Consider the following 6344-nt stretch of genomic DNA (forward strand, 5'->3'; position numbering starts at 1 on the left):
CCATCTTGCAAGGTCTGGTCTTACTTGTGAGAAATATCCTGTGTGCCAGAATTTTGTTCTCCTCTTCAAACTGATTCCATCTGCACGTGAACTGCCAATTTCTTCAGAGTTTCTGACTTGGTCTCATCTCAGACTTCCAATCCCAGAAGACATTATTCTCCAAACTATATATTTTCTAGGTGGTTTCTTTCCACAATGAGGATGTGTGAGTCAAATGTGTCCTCAAGATGCCACCACTTTCCTGGAAATCATCCCAGTAGTCAAGAAAACCATTCAAAAAGCAAATAGAAATAATAGACTCATTTTTAAGTCATGTTTACTTCAATAACATATTTCTTCTTTAAAATAAGTCTTTACTCATTTCCTCACTCCACCCCAACTCCAGGGCTCAACATTTTACAAGTTTATAGCTTCTTTCTGAGCAACCTTTTGTACATACATAGCTTCCTTGACTGACATTTTAGAAATTACGTTCTATTGTCTTCAAGCTCATCCTCACTATTTAAGATACTGGGTAAGAGAGTGTTGAAACTGACTTTACATTATAGCAACATTATCTTCATCTATGGGTGAAAACTTTATGATTCTATAGATGTGTACTTTCACCATTTATGGGTGCCATATTTTAGCAGATTTCCTTCTTGGCTATGTAGATAGGTATGCAACTGGCTTGTTGAGTTTTAGAAATCTGAGTGTGGCTGGCAGGCCAATCAAGTGACTCTCTCTTGTTACTTCTAGAGCTTCTGATTTAACAAATTGAAAATTATTGAGTAAACAATTCTGAGTTACTCTGTAAGTTGTGAACATGGATGCTAATCATGTTTAGATGTGAATCCTTGCCTTATTACTACTCTTATTTTGTTGCAGTGGTGGGTAAAATAAACAAGTTAACCTCTCTTAGCCCTCTGTTTCCTTATCTTTGAGAATCATCATGATTACCCCATCTTGTTATGAGGACTCAATGATATAATGCATGAAAATAGTAACATTGGTCTTGGACTCTACTATATAATCAATGAATAGTAACTAGAGTATAATCATAAGGCTGTCTATGACAAAGAGGTAGTAGAAGAGCATTTGTAGAATTTTAACCTCTTTCCTTTCTACAGAGAAGTGTTTGTTTGTTTCTGTTTTTAGCTTAGAATTGAAGTATTTATAGTCAGAGACAGAAAAGGACACATTTTCTTAAATTCTAAGTTTATGTGCATTCAGGGCTTCCCAGGTGGCACTAGTGGTGAAGAACCTACCTGCCAATGCAGGAGACGTTAAAGATGCAGGTTTGATCCCTGGGTCTGAAAGATCCCCTGGAGGAAGAAATGGCAACCCTCTCCAGTATTCGTGCCTGGAGAATCCCATGTACAGAGGAGTCTGGTGGGCTACAGTCCATAGTATGGTGACAAAGAGTTGGCCATGACTGAAGCAATTTAGCAAGAAGTAATAGTTCAGTAGGTATATTTATGTGGCCGTTAAGGCGTGTAAATCATTTAAGCTCCTTCTGTGTGCTTGTTAAGCATCATGTTGGATTTTAAAAATACATGAATTAACACCTAAGAGTTTATAGAGTAAATGAGGTAAAGCAGTTAAAAATATACAAAAGCTTATTAAATATAGCATAAACATGAAAGAAGTGTTCTCTCTAAAGAAGTTGGAGACAATAGTAACAGGATCTTACATGTTTATTCTGTACAATCTATTACAGCATTAACTTTCTAATTTAAATATCACCAAAAAGTAGATATACTATTTCTAGCTTGCAAACTAAAGATTAGAGATATTAATTCATTTCTAAAATTCACATACATGAAAAGTTCGAGAGCTGAATTTCTAACCTAAACTTTTTGATTACACATTTATACATTTCACTGACTTGGCTTCATAATAATTAATATGATTCAGTCAGATTCTTTTTGGTTGCTTCTTAATCCATATTTCTTTGACATTACAAGATAGTACTTTGGTCAATTTTTTCTTTTATCACAATTCTATCAATTGTTATTGAGAAGTGGCTGATGTTTAATAATTATTATTCAAAGACTCAAGGTTTTTTTCAATTCTAAATTGCTAAAATCTGAAAATGTATTTTATAATCCACTACCTTCTTATATATTTCATTTTATTTTGTTGAACAATGAAATAGAGCACATTCAAAGAGTTAGTGGCTCAGTTGGTAAAGAATCTGCCTGCAATGTGGGAGACCTGGGATTGATCCGTGGGTTGGGAAGATTGCCTAGAGAAGGGAAAGGCTACCTACTCCAGTATTCTATCCTGGAGAATTCTATGGACTGTATAGTCCATGGGGTTGCAAAGAGTCAGACACAACTGAGTGACTTTCATTTCATAAAGGGTTAAAAGTATTCCCTGTTTCTATATGGTTGTCACTGAAAGGGAAACTTTTATTTCATATGTCATATGAAAGCAGCAAATGAGATTCAGTCTTCTGAAGGCCATGCTGATGAAGATTTATGATGCCTGAAGGTAGAGTTCCTAAATTAAAGGTCAAAACATCAGAGAAAATTTTACCACAGTAATAAAAAAATTCACTTTCTGAAACCCTTCTTCAGTTTTGGAAATCATTGTAAAGATACATTACTTGGCAAAAGATGGAAAGAGGACATCATTTTACATTTTAGGATAAGATTAGGTGTTTAATGACTTCAATACTGTGTAAAAAAAAAAAGAGAAAAAGGAAAATAGTGAATTCTACTCAATGATATTGTTTTGTTTAGCATTTATAAGGAATAACTGTGAGTTGTTAATTATGTTAAAGATCATTATAAAATTTATATCTTGACAATATTTCATTTGTACTAATGTATTATTAATCTACTGAATAGCCTTGCTTCCGGGCTAAGTCACTTCAGTCATGTCCGACTCTTTGTAACCCTACCAACTGTAGCCAGCCAGGCTCCTCTGTCCATAGGTTTCTCCAGGCAAGAATACTGGAGTGGGTTGCCATGCCCTTTTCCACGGGGATCTTCCTGACCCAGAGATCAAACCAACATCTCTTTATGTATCCTGCATTGGCAGGCTCCTTCTTAACCACTAGAGCCCCCTGGGAAGCCCCATTGGATAGTCTATATAGGGCTATAATTTAACAAAATGGTTTTAAATTCGATAGTTCTTAACCTTTTTTCAACCACTGTCTCCTGTGAACACTTATGAAACTATGAATTCCCTCCCCCTAAAACTTACACATGCATATACAATTTTATTTATAGACACAAGGCTTATAGAACTATCTGAAGCCCTGACCACCGGACTATGCATGATACATCTAAACATATACTGTGTAATCACTGAAGTTCCTTCTCTAAAAAATTCAAAAGCATTTCTGACAATTATAGATCCGATATTATTTTATGACATTGCAGCTTGGACTGGCTATGGGCTTTGTGAGCTGTTGCACTTACTCTTCTTTTCTTCAGCTCTTCTTTCCAGAAGTAATGGAGACTATTTTCAAAGGTAACTTCAAACCCAAAAACCAAACAAAATGAAACAAAAAAATCCAAACCAAAAAATGCCAAGCATAATTATGCACACAATTACTTACTCATTTCAATTGTTTTTAAATTTATCGAAGGACTTCATAATGTTAGAGTCCATTGCAGTTAACACAGATATTTGTGGCCAAATTATATAGTCCTCTCTCCAGAGTAATTCCAAGCTACTATCTTGCAAACTGTTGCTCCCCTTAAATGTATACATGAGTTGTGGTTGGGAGACCAAAGAGATTAAATTACAAAATTCCAGAACATCCTTTATACAAACAAATGCAAATAGCTAGGTTTTAGAAAGATAAAATGGTCACTAAACTGACACAGATTTGTAATAATAATCTTAGGGATGGTGATATAGCTAAAATTAATATGCAATAAAATCCGAAGACTAAAACTATGTTAACTGTAAGCAACAACAGTCTTGAGACTGGAATAGCAAGACTGAAGACCTTTGGTTAGGTAACTGTATAGACAGAGAAACTGAAAGATGTCATGTACTCACAGCCCTATTGATATTTTCCATTTGATCAGATAGAAGAATTGACTCTGCATCGTTTTTTGGGGGTCAGTCTAGGAATTGATAATTCATTATTAACTTAAAAAATCTGCACCTCAATTGAACTATTATTGATATGTAATAAATAGAATATATTTAAAGTATACAATGCAATGTGTTTGGCATATGTAAACACCTGTGAAAATATAATCAAAGTAATGAGCAAATCCACCATCCCCCAGAGTTTTCATTTGCCCATTTATAATTCATCCCTTTCCTCTGTCTCTGTTCTCTTCTAGAAGTCACTTATCAGCTTTCTACTAGTATAGATTAGTTTGTACTTTCTAGAATTTTCCATAAATAGAATAGAATCTGTGGTCTCTTTTTTTACTGACTTATTGACTTAGCAAAATTATTTTGAAATTCACTTATGTTGCTGTATGCATTAATATGTGATTCCCATCGCTCAGTAGCATTCCATTTTCTGAATAGGACATAGTTTGTTTACATTTTTACCTGTTGATGGATATTTGAATTTTTTTCAATATGGGACTATTACAAATATAGATACTACACTTGATCTTAGCCAAAAGGCCGAGAAGCGATGGGGACTATTACAAATATAGACGCTATGAATATTCAGATACCAATGTTTGTGTGCAATATGCTTTCATTTCTCTTGGCTAATACCTAAGAGAGTAATGACTAGATCTAAAGGCACTCCAAACATTCACATCTTTCACGTCTTTCATTACTCCCAAGTAGTGAACCTGGGCACTTTACCTATTATGTAAAAACATTCATTTGTTCTTGAGGGTTCACGTTTTAAGGAATAGAAGTAATGCAGGCCTTTGGTGAGAAATCCTTAGTTTTTTAATCTGAAATGTTTTTGTTTTATTGTTGCTTTAGGTCATTTTGTTTGGGCAGAGTGGAGGCTGGAACATGTATTGCTGTGTTATTCTCCAGCACTGCCGGGACGCCTCAGTGTCTTCAGCCCTTCACTCCTTCTGAGAAGTCAGTGGTTATCCATGTTGTCATTTCTGTCCATGTAATTTTGATCTTTGGGATTTAGCTGTTTATACACAGAATTTGGGTTCCCTCTCACAGGCTCTCTTTTTTAAGAGACTCCCACCTCAATTTCTAGTATCTGAGTTTTCAGTGAAGTCTGTCCTCTAATTCTCCATGATACTAAAATATAGGTTTCTGTCTGAGTTCCAGTTACCCTTCTGTAGCCAGCTGGCAGATCTCAGATCTGATGTTATAAAGGAAACTTGCTCCATACTCTTCTTCTCTTAATGTTAATGCCTCCATAAGATCACCCTAATTTCATTTATTCTCCACTGTCATCAGATTGGTTTTGTTTTTATACATTTAAAGGTTAGCCTGACTAGGAATTTAGTCATGATGGAAAAGGAAACATTTTTATAATGTTTTTATCTGTTTGTTTTTAATGTGGAGAGGTTTGAATACATTTGAAGGATTATGTCAAATAACCAGAAAAGAAGGGGATTTTTTTTTAAGAAGGGGATTTTAAAAATAATAGAGAGTGAGGGAATTGATGGAGCCTGGGCACTAAAGGATAAAGACAATGACATATCTAGTGAACCAATCTTTATGAAAATAAAGTTTATAGGTGTTTTCAAATAGATGCAGTGTTTCTATCATATATTTTCTATTATTGAAAGTATAGAAAAGTGTAAGTTTATGGTGTATAGTCATGTTGGTAACACTGCAGAGTACCTCCTGTAAAAATGGGAATTTTTAATTTATTCCATAATTCATATTCTTATTCTCAGCTCCCTAACTGACCCTTCCCCTAGCTTTCCATACCTGTGCTTGGCTTCAGAGTGGATTGCCATGTCTACCCACACGAGGTGTTTCTCCACCTGAGACACTCCAGTGCCTCTAATTCAACATCTTTGTTCACAAACAAGCACCTTAACATAAGAAAAACAATAATACATGAAAGAAAATTAATAGCTATTAATGATGTGAGAGACCTCAGAAGACCTTTACTCTCTTCTTTGAAGAAAAGCTTATGAACTGATTCTCAGACCTTTAATCCCTTCACAGCACAAGTGGGAGAAAATTTCATGTCTTTCAGACAGATGGATGAGAAGACATGCCAAAAGCTGTCACTTCACTGGGTCTAAAGGAGACCAGCCAAGCTATTGGTGATGACAGGGACAGATGGGAAAGATTGAAGTATGAAGTATGTCTAAAATGCAACAATATTTTGGTTGGCATTACACCTATCTATCCTTATCTAAGTTTTGCTGAGGAAAGGGCAGTAAAATTGGAATTAAAGAAGGAGAGACAATATGGATAGCTTCACCCAATTTCCCAGTGTC

At 35.2% G+C, this 6344-nt stretch overlaps 1 pseudogene; it reads right to left on the reverse strand.

Moving 5' to 3' along the window:
- Positions 1 to 4443: 4443 nt before the first annotated feature.
- LOC133048337 (U2 spliceosomal RNA) lies at positions 4444 to 4599 on the reverse strand (annotated as a pseudogene).
- Between the last annotated feature and the right edge of the window lie 1745 nt (positions 4600 to 6344).

Source organism: Dama dama, chromosome 28, assembly GCF_033118175.1.
Source record: "Dama dama isolate Ldn47 chromosome 28, ASM3311817v1, whole genome shotgun sequence".
In the NCBI taxonomy this organism is placed as follows: Eukaryota; Metazoa; Chordata; class Mammalia; order Artiodactyla; family Cervidae; genus Dama; species Dama dama.